We start from the raw sequence: 23,339 nt of genomic DNA, 5'->3' as shown, positions 1-23,339 counted from the left end.
GGCTTGTAGATATATTTTGTTTGGTCAACATAGTATTTTAAAAATAAAACTGAACTCATTGTTTGCATCTTTAAAATTAATTTTTTATATAACAATTCTTATTTGCAGCTTTTCTTTTTAAAAATGCTAAATTTTGGCCATGAGGAGTCCCTGTTCCCATATGAGCTAAGCTGTGGCTGTCCTCTCGGTGGGCATGAGCTTTGTCCAGTTCAGTTCACTAATAGTCCTGTATTTATTTTGTTTTTTAAAATTTATTTTTTATTTTATATTGGAGATCAACAATTTTGTATTACTGTGAAGTGTACAGCAAAATGGTTTAGTTATACATAGATATGTATCTATTCCTTTTCAAATTCTTTTCCCATTTTGGTTATTACAGAATATTGAGCAGAGATCCCTGTGCTATATAGTAGGTCCTTGTTGGTTATCTGTCTTAAATTCAATAGTGTGTATAGGTCTATCCCAAACTTCAATCTATCCCTTCCTCCGACCTTTCCCCTTTGGTAACCGTATATTTGTTTTCTAAATCTGTGAGTCTGTTTTGTAAATAAGTTCATTTGTGTTAATTTTTAGGTTCCACATGTAAGTGATATCATATGCTATTTGTCTTTCTCTGTGTGAATTTCTCAGTGTGATAATCTCCAGGTCTGTCTAGTTGCTGCAAATGGCATCATTTCATTCTTTTTAACAGCTGAGTAATATTCCATTGTATGTACATGTACCACATCTCCTTTATTCATTCTTCTGTTGATGGACATTTACGTTTCTTCTATGCATTGGCTATTGCAAACAGTGCTGCAGTGAATTTTGGGATTCCTGAATCCTTTCCCATCATGGTTTTTCCCAGATACATGCCCAGGAGTGGGATTGCTGGATCATAAGGTGGCTCTATTTTTAGTTTTTTTTAAGGAACCTCCATACTGTTCTTCATAGTGGCTGTAGTAGTTTACATTCCCACAAACAGTGTAGAAGGATTGCCTTTTCTCTGCACCCTCTCCAGCGTATTTATTGTTGGTAGACTTCTTGATGATGACCATTCTGACTTGTCTGGTAGTATCTCATTTTAGTTTTGATTTGCATTTGTCTAATAATTAGCAGTGTTGAGCATCTTTTCACATACTTCTTGGCCATCTGTGTGTCCTCTTCGGAGAAATGTCTATTTGAAGATTCTGTCCATTTTTTAATCGTGTTTTGACTTTTTCATATTGAGCTGCATGAACAGTGTGTAAATTTTGGCAGGTAATCCCTTGTCAGTGCATCATTTTCAGCTGTTTCTCCCATTCTGTGAGTTGCCTTTTTGTTGTTTATCATTTCCTTTGCTGTGCAAAAGCTTTTAATTAGGTCCCATTTGTTTTATTTAGGGTTAGATATAAGACCATTTGATGGAATTTCAGTAGAATTGGAAGGAAAGACGTGTAAGTGGAGGGAAGGCTTCCTTAGCAGCTGAGTCTGACTTAAGCTAACTCTTTCCTGTGTTTTCAGAAATCTCCCATCTTGTCTTCCCACCGAGTCTTCTCTGAAGTTCTTCCAGGAGCTTGCACGCCCATCACCCTTCCCCCCAGTGTCTCCCAGGAGGTGCTGCTGCCGCAGGGGCCACAGCACAGCTTCCGTTCTCTCGCTGCCTTTGGGGTCTTCTTCTCAAATCACTTCCACGGATTGCTGTCTTCTTCCTTAATGATAGGCAGAAAATGAGATTTTCTTTTTATTTAGCAGCAGCAGCTTTGGGACCAAGATGGGATTAGTTCTACCATAGCTGTAGAGTGCCATAATAAATTGTAAGGAATTTTGGAATTACAGCAACTAGTGAAATCTTGGGGGAAGCCATTAAATCTGTCATTTCTAATCCTGTTGAAATGTTAATTTCAGTCACCAAATGCAAGTGCAAAAATAATGTTCATTATAGTTAAGAGTGTGGACACAGCATTTATATCATAGAATTTAGGATGGATTTAAGTATCCAGGTACTAACGGGGATAAGACGTCCGTATTGTGGAAGATACCCTTGTTACTGCTTTACAGGGCGAGTTACTGTCCTTTACAGACACGTAGTTGAGATTCATGTACTCTTGGAAGTTTGAGACTGGTAGGATGAAAGTGACTATACAAGCCATATTCTAAATTTACAGAAAATTGATGTAGAGCCTCAATCTTTTCCCCTTATAAAACAAAGCTAATGGACCTTGCAATTTCTAATTGCCTTAGGTTGTAAATACCTGTGGTTTTTATAAAATAAAAAATAATCCACATGTGAAAGGTGAGAGGAGGTAAAAACTAATATCTGGCAAAAATACAATAAGGCACTTGTGGAATATGCAACAGAGTTACAGAACCATGACCTATTTATGCTGCATCGCAAGGATTCAAGATCGATGCATCAAAGCTGCTCCTCTTGGGCAGTGATCCATTGCCCGAATTATTTAGTATAATGCTCCATTTTTGGATAGTTGAAAACCTCAGGAGGATACAGATTCTACTCATTATTGCTGTGTTTTGCTCATTTTGCTATATTTGTCACTTATTATTTCATATTTATTTACTCAAGCTGAGTTACATTAGTCAGTAAATCATTTCCCTGGACTCTGATTCTGTCAAAGTTTTATGAATTCAGTTATATTCTCCTAACTTATCCTGTCTTCAGGATTTTCTTTCCCAGCATTTGCAAGCTTTAGCACTCTTACTCCTTGCCTCCTCTCCAGCTTTAGAAATAAAAAATGAGCCACCGTGGTTTCCATATTGATTCTCACGGTACCTCGCTTGTCGCTGTGCTCAGGGTTGAAACCCTTCCTTTCTCTGAGTCAGTTGTCTCTGAACTAGCTATTCTCTATTGCAGACAGTGCTTGTTAACCTTGGGGATTAATGTATGGTTGGTGATGTATTTTTAAAACCTCACTGAAATTCAGGTACTGTAATTTATGGCTGTGGTTTACTTCAGTCAGCTGTGAGGTATTATTCCTTTATAAAAATGCTGGCATTTATGTGTTGCAAACTTGTCTGTTTAAACAAAATTATTTTCCTCTTAAGCATCTTTTGCTTCTTTAGGATAACTTCATTTGGTTCACAGCATCAAAGGCTTTCTCTGCCGCCCCATCACTCATTATTATTTCTGGGGCAGTAAAAAGCACTTTGCTGTACTTTTTTTTTTGGTCCCAACATCCTTGTTGTTCAGTCGCTAAGTTGTATCTGACTCTTTGTGACCCTGTGGACTGCAGCATACCAGGCTCTTCTCTTTACTGCTGTTTCGCAGAGTTGGCTCAAATTAATATCTCAAGTTCATGTCCATTGAGTCCTTGATGCTATCTAACCATCTCATCCTCTGCCAGCCCCTTCCCCTTCTTTTCTTTCCCAGCATTGGGGTCTTTCCAGTGAGTTGGCTCTTCACGTCAGTGGGCCAAAAGTATTGGAGCATTAGCTTCAGCATCAATCCTTTGAATGAATAATCAGGGTTGATTTCCTTGAGGATTGACTGGTTTGATCTCCTAACAATTCAGTTCAGTCGCTCAGTCATGTCCGACTCTTTGCGACCCCATGAATTGCAGCACGCCAGGCCTCCCTGTCCATCACCAACTCCTGAGTTTACTAAAACGCATGTCCATCGAGTTGGTGATGCCATCCAGCCATCTTATCCTCTGTCATCCACTTTTCCTCCTGCCCCCAATCCCTCCCAGCATCAGGGTCTTTTCCGATGAGTCAACTCTTTGCATGAGGTGGCCAGAGTATTGGAGTTTCAGCTTCAACATCAGTGTTTCCAATGAATACCCAGGACTGATCTCCTTTAGGATGGACTGGTTGGATCTCCTTGCAGGCCAAGGGACTCTCAAGAGTCTTCTCCCACACCACAGTTCAAAAGCATCAATTTTTCAGTGCTCAGTTTTCTTCACAGTCCAACTCTCACATCCATACATGACCACTGGAAAAACCATAGCCTTGACTAGACTGACCTTTGTTGGCAGAGTAATGTCTCTGCTTTTTAATATGCTATCTAGGTTGGTCATAACTTTCCTTCCAAGGAGTAACTGTCTTTTAATTTCATGGCTGCAGTCACCATCTGCAGTGATTTTGGAGCTCCCCAAAATAAAGTCAGCCACTGTTTCCAATGTTTCCCCATCTATTTCCCATGAAGTTATGGGACCAGATGACACGATCTTAGTTTTCTGAATGTTGAGCTTTAAGCCAACTTTTTCACTCTCCTCCTTCACTTTTATCAAGAGGCATTTTAGTTCCTCCTCACTTTCTGCCATAAGGGTGGTGTCATCTGCATATCTAAGGTTATTGATATTTCTCCCAGAAATCTTGATTCCAGTTTGTGCTTCTTCCAGCCCAGCATTTCTCATGATGTACTCTGCATATCAGTTAAATAAGCAGGGTGACGATGTACAGCCTTGACATACTCCTTTTCCTACTTGGAACCAATGTGTTGTTCCACGTCCAGTTCTAATTGTTGCTTCCTGACCTGCATATAGGTTTCTCAGGAGGCAGGTAAGGTGATCTGGTATTCCCATCTCTTTCAGAATTTTCCGCAGTTTATTGTGGTCCACACAGTCAAAGGCTTTGGCATAGTCAATAAAGCAGAAATAGATGTTTTTCTGGAACTCTTTTGATTTTTCGATGATCCAGCGGATGTTGGCAATTTGATCTCTTGTTCCTCTGCCTTTTCTAAATCCAGCTTGAACCTCTGGAAGTTCACGGTTCATGTATTGCTGAAGCCTGACTTGGAGAATTTTGAGCATTACTTTGCTAGCGTGTGAGATAAGTGCAACTGCGCAGTAGTTTGAGCATTCTTTGGGATTGCCTTTCTTTGGGATTGGGATGAAAACTGACCTTTTACAGCCCTGTGGCCACTGCTGAGTTTTCCAAATTAACAATTCAAGGGACTCTCAAAAGTCTTATCCAGCACCACAATTTGAAAGCATCAATTCTTTCATGCTCAGCCGTCCGTATGGTCCAGCTTCACATTGGTACATGATTGCTGGAAAAACCATAGCTTTTGACTATATGGACCTTTGTTGGCAAAGTGATATCTCTGCTTTTTAATACACTGTCTAGGTTTGTCATAGCTTTCCTTCCAAAGAGCACACATCTTTTAATTTCATGGCTGCAGTCACTGTCCATAGTGAAAGAAAATGAAGTCTGGGAATCAAGAAAATAATGTGTCAGTGCTTTCACTTTTTCCCCTTCTATTTGTCATGAAGTGATGGGACTGGATGCCATGATCTTAGTTTTTTGAATGCTGGGTTTCAAGCCAGTCTTTTCAGTCTCCTCTTTCATCGTCATCAAGAGGCTCTTTGTGTCTTCTTCACTTTCTGGCATTAAAGTGGTATCATCTGCATATCTGAGGTTGATATTTCTCCTGGCAGTCTTGATTCCAGCTTGTGATTTATCCAGCCTGTCATTTCTCATGATATACTCTGAATATAAATTAAATAAGCAGGGTGACAACAGACAGTCTCGTTGTACTCCCTTACCAACTTTGAACCAGTCTGTTGTTCCATGTGTGGTGCTAAATTTTTCTTCTTGACCTGCATACAGGTTTCTCAAGAGGCAGGTCAGGTGGTCTGGTATTCCTATCTCTTTCAGAATTTTCCACAGTTTGTTGTGATCCACACAGTCAAAGGCTTTAGCATAGTCAGTAAAGCAGATTTTTTTTTTTTTGCCTCTGAAATTCCCTTGCTTTCTCTGTGATCCAAAGAATGTTGGCAATTTGACTTCTGGTTCCTCTGCCTTTTCTAAACCTAGCTTGTATCTCCAGAAGTTCTCAGCTCACATTCTGCTGAAGCCTAGATTGAAGGATTTTGAGCATAACCTTGCATCAAGTGTTAGCTTGTACATTTGGAACTTCTCAGTTCACATTCTGGTGAAGCCTAGATTGAAGGATTTTGAGCATAACCTTGCATCATTATCCTAAATTAGAATAAAAAGTCTTGAATTCTAGTTGTAGTTCAGCCATTGGTTATCCAACATTGGACAAATCCCTTCCTCTTATCTAGCTCATTTTTTTCTCAGGGAAATGGGCATACTTTTAATTGGTCATCCCCTTGCACAATTTTTATAAAAGAAAAATACCAGGTAAACAGGAAAAGGAATTTTAAAATTATAATACCATATATAAAGAGGTTTATAGTATAGTACAGGTTAGCAGAGTAACTGGCACAGAGTATAGGCTTGAAATAAATATTAAAGAAGTCACATATCCAAGTTATTACAGCTTTTCATAGATTCATAGAATCAAAGACATTCTTATACTGTCCTCTTACATGTAAGGCCTAGCAAGCATCCCTCTGCTTGCTAATGGCAAATCTGCCATAAGATTTAAAAATCCTGACTCCTGTCCTGGCTCATATATAGCACCATTTTCGACCACTGCTTCTTACTGGAGAGTACACGCAGCAGATGTGTTTGACTTTATAAACCATTGCTGCCATTTTGAATACTCTTCTGTGGGAGAAGAGAAATGTTTTTGCTCTTATATGTTGATTTGGGTAATGAAAAATGCGGAGAAAGTAAAATTATGCTCCTCATGTACCTTTCAAAGTAATCTGGAGTTTTTCTTGAAGTGTAGTTTTAATTTAGTTTTAATCGTCTCTCCTTCCGCATTTCTTTATACCTTCCTCTGTCTGGAGCGCTCACCCAGCTGCTTGCTGGTTCTCTGGGCTGAGCTGTGGTTTTGTTCTGGCCTGCCTGCCTGCTGTGCTTTGGCTTCTCCATGTAGAGCTTAGTTTCTGTACCATCTCAGCCCTGGAGTAGAGCTCATTTATAAAAATAAACCTCTGACACCAAGTATTCATCCAGTTAGGCGACTTGACTGCATATATTTCGGGGAGACTGTTTATAGTAAGGGGTCAGTTGCATAGCTCACAGCTTTCTTCTGTTTTGCCAGCATCTGTTTTTTTTTTAAGGTTCTGTTTCTTTTTGTTATCTCTATCTCAGATTATCTCAAGAGTTTTAAATGCCTTCCTTTATAGTTAACAAAGTCTTTTAGTTCTCCTGTAAGAAAACTTTGCAAGAGCCAACACAAAGACACAGGTTAAGAGTAGGGGGTTGAGAGATATGAACTACCAGTCTATAAATAAATAAGTCACAGGGATGTAATATGCAGCACAGGGGATATACACAATATTTTATAATAATTTTGTACTTTGTGTAGTGTATAAAAATATCAAGATGCTATCTATGTTTTATACCTGAAACTAATATATGTAAACTATATTTTATTGAGTAAAAATGTGAAATAAAGTCTCATGCAAATATAACAAAAAAGAATATGGGGATTAGTTAATTTTATCAAGTTATTTTCTAATGCAGTGATTAAGAGAAACTCTGGTGCCACTTTGTAAGTAATATTCCTCTATTTTGATTTATAAGCCCTTATTTTCTTATGATCATACCAATGCAAGTGTTTGCAGCCTTATAAGTCAGATCATTCATTTTAGGTTTTACTTTGTCAGTGATGTAATATCCAGCATAAACTATATTAAATGATAAAACTTCAAGGTTGATTTAACCTAGCAGTTGAACAAAGTCAAAAATGATAATTTTCATGTGTGGGTGGCCCCTCTCAAATGGTGGGTACTAACATTTGCCAGTATTACATCTTTATTGGCTACACTCAGGAGTATTGTTTCTCTCTCAGCTTTAAAATTAAAATTCTGGATTGAATGCTGACGAGATGATTTATGTCATATGCTTAAAATTTTGATTCAAATCACTATGATTAAGTGGATCAGATAATGTTGATCAGTTTAGACCAATAAATGTCTATCAGTGGATCTAAGAACTCAATTTGTCCATATGGTTCAGTATAGGTTGGGGGTTATTTCCCAACAAAAATCTTAGGATTGAGAGGGTGTTGGGTAAGAGACCAGTAATTATCAACTATCCCATATGGAAAGTTTCTTTCCTCAAACTGTGTGAATTCTAAAATGAGAAAGCCTATTATTTGAATGTAACTTAAATATATATATATATATATATGTGTGTGTGTGTGTGTGTGTGTGAACTACAAACTGGCACTTGCCATGGGTGCTTGCCATCTACCTCTGAAAGGATTAAGTCATGAGCTGCTGCAGCTGCTGACCTTGAACACCCTCTGAAAGGAGTCAGGGTGGAGAGCAGAAATGAGGCACTCTGTGCTTGGGGGAGAAACTAGCAGGACAGGTGTTCAGATAGTTAGCTATTTTCAAAAGCCAATTTTATGAGCCCACATCTTGTATCTCCCCATATCTAGAAAAGCACTAAAATCCTTCATGGTGACAACTGTTTCTCATGACAAGTGAAGCTTCATGAGATTAGTAGAAACCTTCTGGAAAAATATGTGCTTGATGGCATGTACTTCCCTTCACCAAAATCACATGCGTACTGACCTTTCCCCTCTGCCTCTTTAGAGCAGTCTCCCAGAGCTATCTGAGGTGCTGTTTCCTAGGCTGCGGCCCTCATTTTGCCCCAAATGAAACTTAACTTACAACTTTGACATGGTTCATTTTTTTAAGTTGACGTATTGTTTGCCCTCTTTCAGATGCAGGGACAGTCAGTGTTGAATATTGTCAATTATAAACCAAATCCAGTTTCCCTGTTTCTAGACTGTAAGTAACAATTATTGCTGCTCACTGAATAGTGACTGCTCTCAGTCTTCTGGGTTCAAAGTAGGCTTGACCTTTGTGGCCCCCTGTGGTTGGATGAGACCCTGTGGCTAGGTCTGACCTATATATATATTTTTTTTTGCTTGTTTGTTTGCTTGTTTGTTTGTTTTCAGTGAATTTTTAATAGAAGTGACATGTATCACTGTTGGGCCAGGCCATATAAATGCCAGTGCTGAGCCAGACCTTATAAATGTCAGTGAAAGACTCTAAGATTTTTTTCCTCTTACCACAGCATCTGACATGGATCCAGGGAGGATCTCAGATTAAGGACAAAGAGGAGGTACTGAGCAGAGCTACCAGCTGAGCCCTGTTGGACCTAGCAAATGAGTAAGAAATAAAACTTTGTTGTTGAAGCCACTGAGAGTTGAGAATTGACTGCTGAGTTGAGTCTGTCTTACCCTACATATATTAATCTAGTTTTGGCCTGGCATATTGTCACTCAGAGGGAGAGGGGCTACATTTCCCAGTCATGGCCACGTGGGAGCTTTTAGTCGCGACATGTGGAATCTTTAGTTGTGGCATGCAAACTCTTAGTTGTGGCATGTGGGGTCTAGTTTCCTGACCAGGGATTGAACCCAGGCCCCCTGCATTGAGCACGTGGAGTCTTAGCTACTGGACCACCGAGGAAGTGTCAGCTTCTATATTCTTTAAATCCTTGCCTTTAAGGTGTTTACTGAAGTAGTCTGTTCTTCACCCTAACAAATATATCAATTGGGTAGAATAATATTCAGGGTGAAGGAGAGGGATGTTAAGATTACAATGCACGCTACTTCCTGGGAACTTGCTTATTATTTAATAGTAAAGTTAAGAAACATGAAAATTAAGAATTTAGAGGAAACTGAAGCAGAATAGGGTTGATGCATCATGTTATGGTGAGAGGATCCTGCACTTTGAAGGTAGTCAGGCACAAAGTGAGACTGAGTTTAGACTCTATTACCTGCTAATTATATGATGTTGGGTGAGTGATTATAAAATGTACAATGATGGTAATGATTATTGTTAATATTATCATTCTGTAAGTTATCTAGAGAAGTTTATGACAAATAATGGCCATTCAATTGATGTTCTGTTGTTGGTATTAATTCAAAGTAGTTTGCATAAGCTGTGAAATTTCAAAGGATACATTTGCAAGGGGCAACGAAAGTAGGGAATGTTTCGTGTGTATGATGGGAAGGAAACTAAAATTTGAAAGCTATAAATGATTTGCCCTAGGAGAGGAGGTGGGTGAGTTGAGGCAAAGTTTAAACAGGTGTGTAGGAGGCCAGGGTGAAATGTACACAGGATAAATGGGGCATGGAGGAGATGGGATAAAGTACAGCAGAAAAGATAGAGAAGAGAGGATTGAGAAGTTAATTCTCTTTCACTGCTAGCATATAGCAGAGTCAAGGATAGATTCATTTGGGAAGACATGAAAGACATAATTTTGGGACCCTCTTTGTTGGGAAAAAGAATCTAAGATTACAGATACAAATTTAGGCACTGCAACAGGTCTGTGGATCCATTCTCCCTTTCCAGGAAAAGGGGATGCTCCTAGGAGAGGAAGAAGGTGACTTCATCAAATTTCAGTGTAAACTTCTTAATAACAGATCTCCTAGCAAGTGAACCAGTGGTATTTGCTATCATAAAATTTACTATCTTTGGAATATTTTAGTTCTCTAGGATTGCTTGCAGAAGACAGACTTTTGTGGGATGGCTCTGGGGAAAATGTCATGTTAACTATGTGTAGCTATTTAAGTGGGCTTCCCAGGTGGCACCCTGGGAAAGAAGCCGCCTGCCAGTGCAGGAGACGTAAGAGACGTGTGTTGATCCCTGGGTCGGGAACATCCTCTGGAGGAGGGCATGGCAACCCACTCCAGTATCTTGCTGGGAGAATCCTATGAACAGAGAAGCCTGGCGGGCTGTGGTCCATAGGGTTGCAAAGAGTCAGATACAAATGAAGCAACTTAGCACAGTGACTAAGTATAAAATGAAAATCTTTTAATGACAGGAATGCCTGCTTCTGTGTAAAGGGTGTGGCTATACATATCATTTAGAGATTTCATATGTTAATTTCATAGTCCCAGAACACATCTGGGGGCCTTCATTGGAGGCCCTGGATCTTTTCCCTTGTTTTCCTGAGCATCATGATTACTTGAATTCTTTAAATTGCTAGTAATGTTTGCAACTGGCTAAGATCACTGATCTGTGTGAGTCTAATTTAACAATATGATTTTTCACACATTATGTGCATGGTTGTATTTCATACCTAAAAATCTCAATAGCTAAGGCGTTTATTGTTGTTTTTATCATTTTGGCAAAAAATAAGATTGGGAAGTATGATGAAGACTTGATACCAAGTTAGTGGCCTGTCAGTCTTTGAAATGGTAAAAAAAAAACAAACCCCACTGCATATTACTGGAATAAATCTTAATCAGTGGAATTTGTAGAAAAATCCCTCTATATGTGGGGGAAATGGCTAAATGTATAGAGTGGTTGAAAGGGGGGCAGATTAATTAAAAATTCTATTCACTGGTTATTTTTAGCCTTGATAAAAGCTAGACTCTTAAAGGAAGAGTAGATGGCAGTGGGGAAAGATAAAGTCAGTAAGGTAAGGTTTTTCTAGTTCTCGAAAGCCTCTCATGTCTCTTCGATAATGGGGAGAGGTGTTACTTTCATTAGCAAAGTAACTCAGCTGTAACTGTTGGTTACTCAAAAGTTCATACTCACAGCTGGAGACCCAGTTCAGGTAACTATGGAATCCTAAGAGATTCTGTCTGTTCAAATATTAGGATTCTTAAAACATCAGAAAGCATGGAGAAATATTATTGGTATAATCTCTTAGAAATAGCTACTGGGGAGGTGTACAGTTGATTATTGAATGGAAGTGATTATTTGGGTTGATGGATGATCCCCAGGTTGCTGAGAACTTTGATGAGCAAAGGCATCTGGATGGTCTGCAATGAACAAGCTGCAGTTGACAAGGCTGAGAGTCTCAGCCTGGCGCTTACCTCTTAAAGGGCCATGCTGAATTCCCTTTTAACTGTCCGTTTTGAGGAAATTTACCACCTCAGCAAAAGGCAAAGCCATAAAATCCAAAAAAGATAACCAAAAGACCAAGATCTGCTTGCTTCATCTCTGCCGGGTAGTTTAGATTATATGCAGTGATTAGTGGCCTAGGTAAGCAAGACTTTCTTAGGAATGTTAGCTGTAGGTGCTCAGTATAAAATGATTAAATCCTGTGTGTAGGGAGCGTGCTCAGAATGGCATGGAGGTAAACCCAGGAGGGGTAGAGGTACTTCTGAGTTGACCAGGGTAAGAGTGGAATTAGGATTTGGAAAGTGGGACTGCAAAGGATAGTCCCCTCCTTTTTTCTTAAGAATGAAATGCTTGGGATGGTTATTATGTAGGGCGTATTATATATAGGGCGTATTACCCTTTAGGTATCTGCTAAATCTACTACTCGTGCAGTTTTTTTAACTGGCTGTGATAAATGGGAACCTTTGGAACCAAGTCTTTCTTAGTAATAAACATTAAGCTATAGAGAGTTCCAAGAGGGAAATGAAATTACTACTCTCATTAAGAAATGGTTGGAGCGGGCATTTTGACTCTTCTGTCTCTCTTGTTAATAGTTCTGTCTGGACAGTACTTAGGGAAGACAGTGTTTACAGGTTAATATCATGCTGTGGCCAGGGTCACTTATTTGGTTGCTCCAATTGTGTTTGACACAGTGGAGTCCTACAGGAAGTGCAGAAGGCCAGTGGGGGCTGGTATGTATGATGTTACCTACCTGTTCGGCACTTTCTTCTCAGTAGCAAATTTGGGAGCCAGTCAGGTACAGTTTGCAGTCTTGAGGAGCAGAAGTCAGTATGCATTCATTGTTCTGATACAGAGGAATTTGAATTCTCAGGCACATGGCTGCAATGTAAAGAGGAAGGGCTTGAACGTGATAATGATTAGAGCAGGTTAGTATACGGCACTGATGACATGATTGTCACTGAGTCCTCAGAGGAAGAAGCCCTGGAAGACAAAACGAGGCTGGCTGACATGTCCAGCTAAAACTCAAGGCCTGGATCAGTCTATGAAATTCCTGGGAATTATGTGGGTTGCAACAAGATAGGGCCTTCCCCTGAGAAATACATTCTCAGAACCCCTGCCAAGTGGAAAGACACTAGAAGCCTTCAGGATTGTTCACGTGTCGGAGAAACCGCATTCCTCTTCTAGAATCTCTCACGGCCCCTGTTCACCAAGTCACTGGATAAACTTGAATGTTTAGTGTGCCGTGAGCAGAGAAATAATGATGAGGAGAATTAGAGAAGCTGGCGGTACAGGCAGCTCCCCTTGGTCACCATGAACAGTATTTGACTGTACATGGGCCAAAGGTTTGGCAGAAATGAAATGAGGTGAAGACGTCTTGGATTTGTAAACTATCTGAAGCAGCTGCCTCAACATAGACCATTACAGAGCATTTTTCAGTTTGTTACTAGGCAGTGGTGAAAATGACCCAGAGCAGAGACATCTTGGGTGAGAAAAACCAATCCCATCTTGGGTGATACGAAAGCATTTTGAAAAATGATGGAGAAACCAGCCAAATTTAGTCATGGGTGATAGTGCCCTGTTCAAAAGCGTCCTCAGGGCGGGATTCAGGGGGGTTTCGCCACATACACAGGAGATTGAGCTTATGGAACTTTTATAAATAAACCTGAAACCTACTAATTTATTGGAAGACATCACATGAACTGTCTGTGTGTAAAATGGAGATGTATCAGAATCCATGTGGCTCCCACCGTGGGGTGACTGCACACTTTGCATAGAGATGTCTTGTATTAACTTGGGCTCAAATGGGAGAAAGAAAGTCCTACGGGAGCTGCATTTGAGGCCCTGGCTCTTTCACACTTTGTCTCTGCCTCATCACTGCCTTATATCTATGAAATTATTGGTGAAAAAAGATACCTAACTGTAGGAGTCTGGTTTGACACTAGGATTGGACGTTATCTCAGTTATGGAAGGGAATATTTATTTGGGTGAATAAAAGGAGTCATAACAAATCACAAATTGAAAAATGAATGAATGTCCAGAAAAATGATATTTTTTATTACTTAGTACAAGGCACCTCTGCAAAACTCTTTTTTTTCTCTACATGATTTGGCTGCATCCTTTATAATCACTTCTTCCTATGATAATCATCTTGAAGTATCATTTTGTATAGGAGGAGTAGAAAGATAGTTCTGTCTTTCATCTAACATGATACTTAGTTTTTCATTATTGATGAGTTAGACTAGGGGTCCAGGAAAAATAAATCATCTGCTTAGAGTTTTAAATGACTGAGGATGGAAAATCCTTCAGTGTTCTTCTGTACATTTCAGACCTTGTTTATCCTGCACTACACTCATATTTTGGAACATCTACATATCACCTCGTCTTGTAGTTCTTCTCAGGACACTGAGTGAGTTGGTACAGCGGGTGGCAGAAGTACTCCTGAAAATCATTCCTATCCAAGATGGCTGGAAATAAGTATGCCTGATAGTGACTGTGAACATCACAAACGTGCCCCACCAAGCACAGACTAAATGTTCTGTCTGCTTCTTCAACTGGATCCTCCACATCTCTGCAGTCATTCCAATATCACTTGACATGAGGGCAAGTCTGACAGTGGGAGGCATCAGGCAGCAGTTCTGATTTTTTAAAAAGTTTGATTTTATTAATTTCACATATGATGCTGTGAACAGAGTGCTGATGGACCCTTCCCAGGGCCTTGGAAGAGACCCATGCAAGTTGAGGAATCTTGACTATTAAGCTTCATAGTAAATCTGCCTCTCAGTGGGACCAGATCATGGAAAGATTTGAAAATGGCATAGGAAGCTGGGCTTAATGCAGTCTGCATCTCATATATGCAAAGGATGCTATTATGACCAGATCGCTTAGAAATTCAGAGTGAGTTAAAGATATATGAGGTGGGTAAGTGGTCTTCATATGCTAAGATTATTGACAAAGTACTCATCAAATTTATTATACCATCAAAGCTCTTCAGAGAAAAATGTTCCACCTTTGCTAAAGGTTTTCTAATGGGTACTGGGGGATGGAAGAGTTATATTAAAGAAGTAGGATTGGTTTCACCAGGGCTAAATGCATTAGTGATGCATTAACTCATCCTCTGGCTCCATCAGATGGTTATCAGTTTTCTGAATCATCACCAAAAAGATTCCAGCTCAATCTTTTATTGAAGCTATCACACATTTCAGACTTTGAAATTCCACTGCCTTCATTCTGATTTATTTTTTTTATCCTGTCTAAACAAATCTTCAACTGTGAACATGCTTCTTCATTTGAAAAACAGGGCATGTTAACATTATTAAAATACTTGCCCTTTAGTTGGCCTTATCAGAAAAATAAAACTCCAAGGGTTGCCATAACTGAAAGAATAATGCTGCAATGGCAGAAGAAGCCTTAGAGATTGCTTTGTTTGATGATTTAAGACAGATAAATTTTGCAGTGCTAAAGAAGTGGAAACATTTGAGAAGTCAGTGGAATGCTTACCCCTCTGGCGGCAGCAGTAAGCCACCCCCTTGAAGTGGAGATGTGGCCAGAAACGGCATCCTTATTACATCTGTTCCCACGGCCAGCATAGTGACATTATGTTAAATGTGGGCCAGTGTACAGTTGACTTGAAGTGATGAATATTCCTTGTTTGGATTATAGACCTGCATATTCAGTTGTCATGCTTTTTCTTATAGGTTATCACTGACACTTCAAATTAGCATGTCTACCACAAAACTCCATGTTTCCTTTACTGATCTGATGCTGTGGAATCTACATCCCCCAATTTATATTTCCTACATTAGTAACTGTTCCTCTCTTCATTTGAGAGCCAAGTTTTGTGAACACCATCCTCTCCGCCTCTACCTCATTGTAATTATTTATTATTATTCACATATTTACCGTGGTCGCTTTCTTACATCCCTCTCTGCCTTCAGTTTTTCTTTCTCAGGTCCACATTTCCAAATAAAATTCCCCAGTAATATTCTTAGGAAGCTAAACAAAGTAAATCTAATGATGCCAATCATTAACTTAATTATTCAATGGTCCTGTCTTGCCAGCACAACGGCCATCCAGTTTTCACCACGGCATGCAAGGGTTTCTGTGTCTTGTCTTTGCCATTTTTTCCAGCTTTACTGACTGCCCCAGTAAAGCTGTCCCAGCCCCATCCCAGCTATACCAAAAGCCTTGTAATTTGCTCTTTGGTCTCTTTGCTTTTGCATATTCTACTGGAATGTTTTCCCCCTACTTCTATGCTACTAGCTAAGATTTACTTATACTATAACCTGTCTTGTCTCTATGCTTTAAATACCCTGTTTTCTGAGTATTTTTTCCCATCTGTAAGTTATTATTCTATATTAAAACTATGCGTTTCGTTGTCTAAGAGGATAAGGACTTAAGTACCCTTATTGTAGTACCCAGAGCAGTCTTGGATTATGTTAACCATTTAAGAAATAGATGTGTATTTGATGCATGAATAAATGTAGGCCTTTAACTAGCACAGACCATTCATTCACGCACCAGGAGACATGCTGTTTTTGTTTTGTTTTACTTTTTTTAAAATTTTAATTATTTTTTTTTCATTTATTTTTATTAGTTGGAGGCTAATTACTTTATGAGACATGCTGTTTTTGAGAACTTTATATTTGTAAAGCTGGTAAAACTTTCTGTAAAACACCCTCCATATCCAGAGTAAAATATGATTGGTACTAACCCATGGGATGGAAGATTATCATACCAAATATTAAATACCCTTCTGTTTGATGTTTTACCTGACTATAGAGGTTTACTCTGTTAGATTCATTTAGGGATATTTGAGGCTGCCAGGTCAAGTTGATGTTATGAGTTTGTTATGTGAGACAAGCAGAATTGTTATATGAGACAAGTAGAATTTCTATGTGAGATACACAGAGGGTCTGTGTTAGAGGAGAGCCAGTAGGAATGGAACATGGGACATGGATTTGAGAGATAATTGGAACTGGTCCTAAATGATCATGAAAGAGAGTAAATAAGTTCATTAACATGGTAGTGCCCCTATGGAAGAAGACAATCCTAGGAGTCTTATTAGATGCACCCTTATTTGAGATTGTGTGATTCAGAATGGTTGAATTAGAGTGGATGCAACTCCCTTTAAATTTTTTTTTAAAAGTTTTGTTAATCCTCCTCTTGATGGTAATTGTACTTTAAGACTGAAAATAAATTCTGAAAATTCATTGTGCAGGAGAGCAGTAGTACTAACACGTGCATATAGTAAAGGTGGAAAGGATCGGAAAGAATGAAAACTAGCCTTTACTTAGAGACAGACTGACTGATATACAGACGGTAGCAGTGCCTGTGAAGCAGAGGCCAGTGGTGGTCCAAGAGCATCGGCGCGGAGCCCTTGTGCTGCAGTCCCCTCACTGTGATCTGTGGCGCATCGCTCAGCTTCTCTGTTCCTTGGCGTCATATCCAGCAGTAGAGATACTCAGAATCTTAAGTATGTGAAAAGTGCATGGCACGGAGCATGGCGTGTTTTAGGTGCTGAATAAATATATGCCACTTCTGTCAAACCCTGTTTTGCATTTATAATTCAAGTCTTCAAAAAGTTTTTAAAAGACTTCTTTTCAGATAATCAATTTATTAAAACCTACTCAGTATTTAAAATGTCTAATATATTATTAATTTTATGTTAACATAGATAATTGAAAAAATTGTGTAAGGTACAAATGGATCAGGTTGAAGACAGTGCTTGGTACTCACGTGGATTCATAGGTCCCTTGCAAGGTTCGAAGGGGTCCTTGTGTTACAGATCAGAAAGCTATTTCCTTCTCACAAATAATTATTATGGAAATCCTTGAGAAGAGTGATACTAGTCCAATTCTGTAGCATATTGTTTCTTCAGCAGCATTATAATCTGCCATTTAAATATATAGTTTAATATGTTTTGAAACAAATTAAAAATAGGTTGTAATATTTAGCTATTAATCTGCCTCCTCCAAACCTTAGAGATTTACTATGTTAAACATTCTATAGACTTTAAAGGAAGAATGTAAGATAGGCCTTATGTAAATATAACACTAGTATGGGTGGATCATTGACCTGTTAAATATCTAAAATGACTTTCATTTTATCATCTTTGAGTAAATACATCTATAGTTCTTGTCTATGTGCCCAGGTTTCTTTGTAAAAGACTAATAGAGGACCAGAAGTATATCTGAATTTTATTAGTCACTTATGCAGTGTTTCTGCTTCTGCATCAAGTTGCATCCAAGAGCTAGTTGAGGGTGAGACTTTCTTAGTTAATCACATATTGATGGTCGAGGATCTAAATGTACTAGTAGACTGATTATCCTAATTTAATGACACATAGTTCATAAAGCCAAAACTATTAGCTAGTAATTTTGATATTTCTGCATTTTAAATCATATAAATTTAGATCAGTGCAGAAAAGGAAGCAAAATTTAGTCTTAAATTGGTTGTGTTTGTGAAAGCTTTGCCTCAGGTATTTTCATAAACCTGAGTCTGCATAATTTTTAATTGGGAGAATATAACCTAGGAGAATATTTAAGAGCTTTAAGTCACTCTTAGAGTGACAGTAATCTACAGTGTCTCCTTAATACTATTTTGTGAAATCCAAATACCCATATCTAGTAATAATTTCTTTCCATAAACCATCTAATATTTTTAGTATCATCTCTATTTTCAGTGAATCTTCCTCTTCAACCAGAACAGTTATTGCTTACCTAAACATTCATTTTTACATTTTCAATTTAAAGTTCTGTTCTAATTTAAAGATTTTATATACACTAAGTAAAAAAAAGAAAATTGTGAAAGCCTCATTCTCCTGCACATTGGCTTCATACTTTAGAATTTAGCTCCTAGAACTGCCCCTCCTTTCACTTTCATTTCTGCATCATTAACTTTCCCCCTTTTTTGGGATCTAAAAAATGAATCCCTGAATTTTCAAAAAATTTCCAAGTAGCTTAATTTCAAGGAATAAAATTCAAGAATGCTTACAAAGATACAAAATAGCTACCATACAACAAGTTAAAGTTCAAAATACTTTTTGGCATCCAATTAAAAAAAAAAATGACCAGGTACACTCACAGACAGGAAAATGCAAACCATAAAGAGGAGGGAAAAAATCAATTAAAAGTGACTCCAGTGATAGTGAGACAAATATTCAGCTGGATGAAGAGACAGCAATGGAAGCTATCCCAAATGAAACAAATAATTAGATCAATGACCAGAGCAGCATAATACATGCATAATTTGAGTCCACCAGAGAAGTGGAGAAGTGTACAGAAAATACATTTAAAGAAGTAATGACCTGTTTATGAATTTGTTGGAAAGTATACACCCACGACACAGGAGGCTCCTTGAAGTCCAAAGCACAAGAACCATGAGGAAAATGACACCAATCTATGCAATAATCAGATTGCTCAAAACCTGTGATCAAGAGAAATCTTAGAAGCAAACAGCGGAAAACAACATATTAGGTACAGAAGGACAGAACTGCGAATGTGGCTCTGTTTTCATCAGGAGTGATGTAAGTGAGAACAAAGCTGAGTAATACCATAGAATACTAAAATTAAAAACAAAACCTTGTCATCATAGAATCCTGTTTTTAGCTAAATATACCTTACAGAATGAAAGCAAAATAAAGATGTTTTTCAGATATCAAAAAGCTGAAATGATTCATCATCAGGAGATCCACACTGTGATAAATGTTAAAGGAAATCCTTCTGGCAGAAGGAAAATGATGCCACATTGAAATGTAGATCTACATTAAAGAAGGATGGTCACGGGAAATGGCAGTTAATGAGTAAATGTGTGTGTTGTTTTGCTAGGTCCGCCACAGTCAAGTGCCACAAACTGATAGCTTAAAATAACAGATTTATTGTCTCATAGTTCTGGAGGCTAAATGTTCAAAATTGAGGTGAATCAACACTGCACTGTCTCTGAAACCTGTAGAGAAAGTCTTTCCTTGTCTCTTCCTACCTTTGCTGATTCCCGGCAATCCTTGGCCTTCCTTGGTTTAGGCATGGATCACTCCACTCTATTGTTTTTGCATGGTCTTTTTCCTGACATGTCTGAGTCCCTACATCTCTGTATCTGCTTATGTTTTCTGATCTCTAATAAGAACACTAGTCATACTGGATTAGGGGCTCAGTCTACTCCAGTATGACCTCATCCTAGCAAATTACATCTTCAGTGACTGTATTTCTAAATAAGGTCATATTCTAGAGTTTAAGAATTCAACATAACCATTTCAGGGACACAATTCAACCCATAATAACATGTGTGGTTATTTTCTTATTATTTCAGTTCAGTTGCTCAGTCATGTCTTACTCTTTGCAGCCGCATGAACCACAGCACACCAGGCCTTCCTGTCCTTCACCAACTCCCGGAGTCTACCCAAACTCATGTCCATTGAGTCAGTGATGCCATCCAGCCATCTCATCCTCTGTCGTCCCCTTCACCTCCTGCCTTCAATCTTTCCCAGCATCAGGGTCTTTTCCAATGAGTCAGCTCTTCACATCAGGTGGCCAAAGTATTGGAGTTTCAGCTTGAACATCAGTCCTTCCAATGAACACCCGGGACTGATCCTCTTTAGGATGGACTGGTTGGATCCCCTAGCAGTCCAAGGGACTCTCAAGAGTCCTCCAACACCACAGTTCAAAAGTAACAATTCTTTGGTGCTCAGCTTTCTTTATAGTCCAACTCTCACATCCATACATGACCACTGCAAAAACCATAGCCTTGACTAGACAGACCTTTGTTGGCAAAGTAACGTCTCTGCTTTTTAATATGCTGTCGAGGTTGGTCATAACTTTCCTTCCAAGGAGTAAGCGTCTTTTAATTTCATGGCTACAATCACCATCTGCAGTAATTTTGGAGCCCCCAAAATAAATTCAGCCACTGTTTCCACTGTTTCCCCATCTATTTCCCATGAAGTGATGGGACCCGATGCTGTGATCTTAGTTTTCTGAATGTTGAGTTTTAAGCCAACTTTTTCACTCTCCTCTTTCACTTTCATCAAGAGGCTCTTTAGTTCTTCTTCACTTTCTGCCATAATGGTGATGTCATCTGCATATCTGAGGTTATTGATATTTCTCCCGGCAGTCTTGATTCCAGCTTGTGCTTCCTCGAGCCCAGCATTTCTCGTGATGTACTCTGCATATAAGTTAAATAAGCAGGGTGACAATATACAGACTTGCCGTACTCCTTTTGCTATTTAAATTTGTTAAAAATAACTGTTAAAGAATAAGAAACGTGGTATGAATTTAGTGTGCTTGAAATGACAGGCATCAGTTAGGTGAAAATAATTGTTTCTGAGTTTAAGTTACTTGAATAGAAAAAGTATATATTGATGGATGCTGTTCTCTTTGTGTCAGTTAGTTTGAATTGAGAAATGGAAAATATCTCCTAGCAAGTACATGCATCATCTGTGTGGATGCCTGCTTATTTTACACAAATACATTATTGATACTGTATTTTTAAATTTCTTGAAAAATAAGTTGACAACTCAAAGACATGTGGCTAAACAGTAGGTAGTATCAGATAAAATTGAGAACCTCTGAAGCATAATAGATTCCATTGGCAATAAAGTGTTTCTGGCTCAATGATTTGCTTTAGCTTGCAGAGGAGAAGCTTTGTAATATATATATAAGTAGAGATTGAGCCATCTCAGAGACTCACAGGAAAAAATTATAAAGTCAGAATCCTTAAATACAAATATCAAGACAGAATATTTTTTTTTCCTCAACGATAGCTACCCCAACTGATATGTATCTCAAAGTGACTACATTTCATTAATCAGAACAGGAGACAGAAGGGTGAAGTGGCTATTTTTCAATTTTATCATTTCAGAATCATCTGCCTTGCAATAATGATGCTCTTGCATGCTGTGTTTGCTGTGCTTTATTGCCTTCTGCTCTAGGCATTGCCACCCTTGAGTTGCCTCTCGAATCCCTAGATGGAGAAACCATGTGACTCCACTTTCTTAGTCTCACCATCCATCCTGGGTAATTGTGATTTCAAGGGTCAAATGCAGTTTAAAGCATTCACAAGCACTGTGGATCCAACCTGTGTGCCTGCCTCTTTAAGAGGTCTCCTTGGTCTGGGTCAGAATGTGCTGCTTTCACGCTCTGTGCTCATCTGGAGAAAGAAGAAATTTATAAACGTAGTTCCTAACACCTTGAAATGTTATAAGGTAGTCTGTGATGAACTAGAGACCATTTAAGCTTACTGTATTTTCTTGGGCTCCAAAATCACTGCAGATGGTGACTGCAGCCATGAAATTAAAAGATGCTTACTTCTTGGAAGAAAAGCTATGGCACACCTAGACAGCGTATTAAAAACCAGAAACATTACTTTGCCAACAAAGGTCCATATAGTCAAATCTATGGTTTTTCCAGTACTTGTGTTTGAATGTGAGTGTTGGATCATAAAGAAGGCTGAGCCCTGAAGAACTGATGCTTTTGAACTGTGGTGTTGGAGAAGACTCTTGAGAGTCCCCTGGACTGCAAGCAGATCACATCAATCAGTTCTAAAGGAAATCAGTCCTGAATATTCATTGGAAGGACTGATGCTGAAGCTGAAGCTCTAATACTTTGGCCACCTGATGCAAAGAGCCGACTCTTTAGAAAGGATCCTGATGCTCGGAAAGATTGAGGGCAGAAGGAGAAGGGGATGACAGAGGACAAGATGGTTGCATGGCATCACTGACTTGATGGATATGAGTTTGAGCAAGTTCTGGGCGTTTGTGAAGGACAGGGAAGCCTGGTGTGCTGCAGTCCATGGTTACAAAGACTTGGATATGACTGATTGACTGAACAAAACAACAACAATAATCTTCACAAAGGAGATCTGGAGAGAGAGGTCCCACTCTCCACCGACCTGATCACAGAACCAGTTAGGCCAAAGCTGCTTATGAGATGCAATGTAAAATGAAAATGCCCTGAAAGGGCTGATTCAACTAAAATTATTAATAATAAGCAAAATAAGAAGAAAAGACAGTTTACCACAAAGCAAGGATAAAGCATGATTATGATCAAAATAATTTGGTTTTGGTGATGCTTTTGAAAGTATTTTTGAAGCAATAGCATCTTTAGAATATGTTCACAATTTAAGACTCAAGAATAGTTATCCCTCTACATACATCATTTGGCAGAAAAATCACATTAACTGAAGTTAATACCGTAACTGACCCTAAATTGCATGGATTGCCATGATAAGAAAAAGAAAGTACTAACTAAATTCGTAGCTTTATTAGCCAAATACTTGAGGCCACAGAAAGGTTGTGAAGTCAAACCCAGGAGGAGGGGAAAAAATCCAGGGTCCGGTAAGACTAGATGCAGATTTCACTAAAAGCTTAATGCTGAGACCCTAATACTGAGGCAGGTCACCGGAAACTACTCTCATATTGACCTTGTATTCAGAATTACCTACCAGCTCAAACTCTGAATGCCCCTTTGGACTCCTACTTTCAATTCTTGATTAGCACATGCTGGAGAATTGCAGTTTCATCTCTGCTCTAACAGTGTTGTTACAACAATCTAGTTTGCACTCTCAGAAATCAAGATTCCCTAGCCATTCCTTGTTTCCTAGGGTGTTTTTTAAATCTCAAATTTATTTTTCATAGAGGTAATGCTGGTTATAATATTATATAAGTTTTCTGTGTACAACATTATATTTCTGTTTCTGTATACC

General features: G+C 38.7%; 1 long non-coding RNA gene across 4 annotated transcripts in view; it reads right to left on the bottom strand.

Moving 5' to 3' along the window:
• LOC122688123 overlaps positions 1–19,754 on the bottom strand; it is a 31,822-nt gene extending 12,068 nt beyond the window's left edge. For all 4 annotated transcript variants that reach the window (XR_006339341.1, XR_006339342.1, XR_006339343.1 and 1 more), the window contains exons 1-2: positions 19,626–19,754; positions 12,400–12,527 (exon numbers count right to left, since the gene is read on the bottom strand). This is a non-coding gene — a long non-coding RNA (uncharacterized LOC122688123). The remainder of the gene's footprint in view (positions 1–12,399; positions 12,528–19,625) is intronic.
• Positions 19,755–23,339: the final 3,585 nt, after the last annotated feature.

This window comes from Cervus elaphus, chromosome 32 (assembly GCF_910594005.1).
Source record: "Cervus elaphus chromosome 32, mCerEla1.1, whole genome shotgun sequence".
Lineage (NCBI taxonomy): Eukaryota > Metazoa > Chordata > Mammalia > Artiodactyla > Cervidae > Cervus > Cervus elaphus.
The sequence above is the reverse complement of the archived record's forward strand: the minus strand, read 5'-3'. Positions and strand labels throughout refer to the sequence as shown.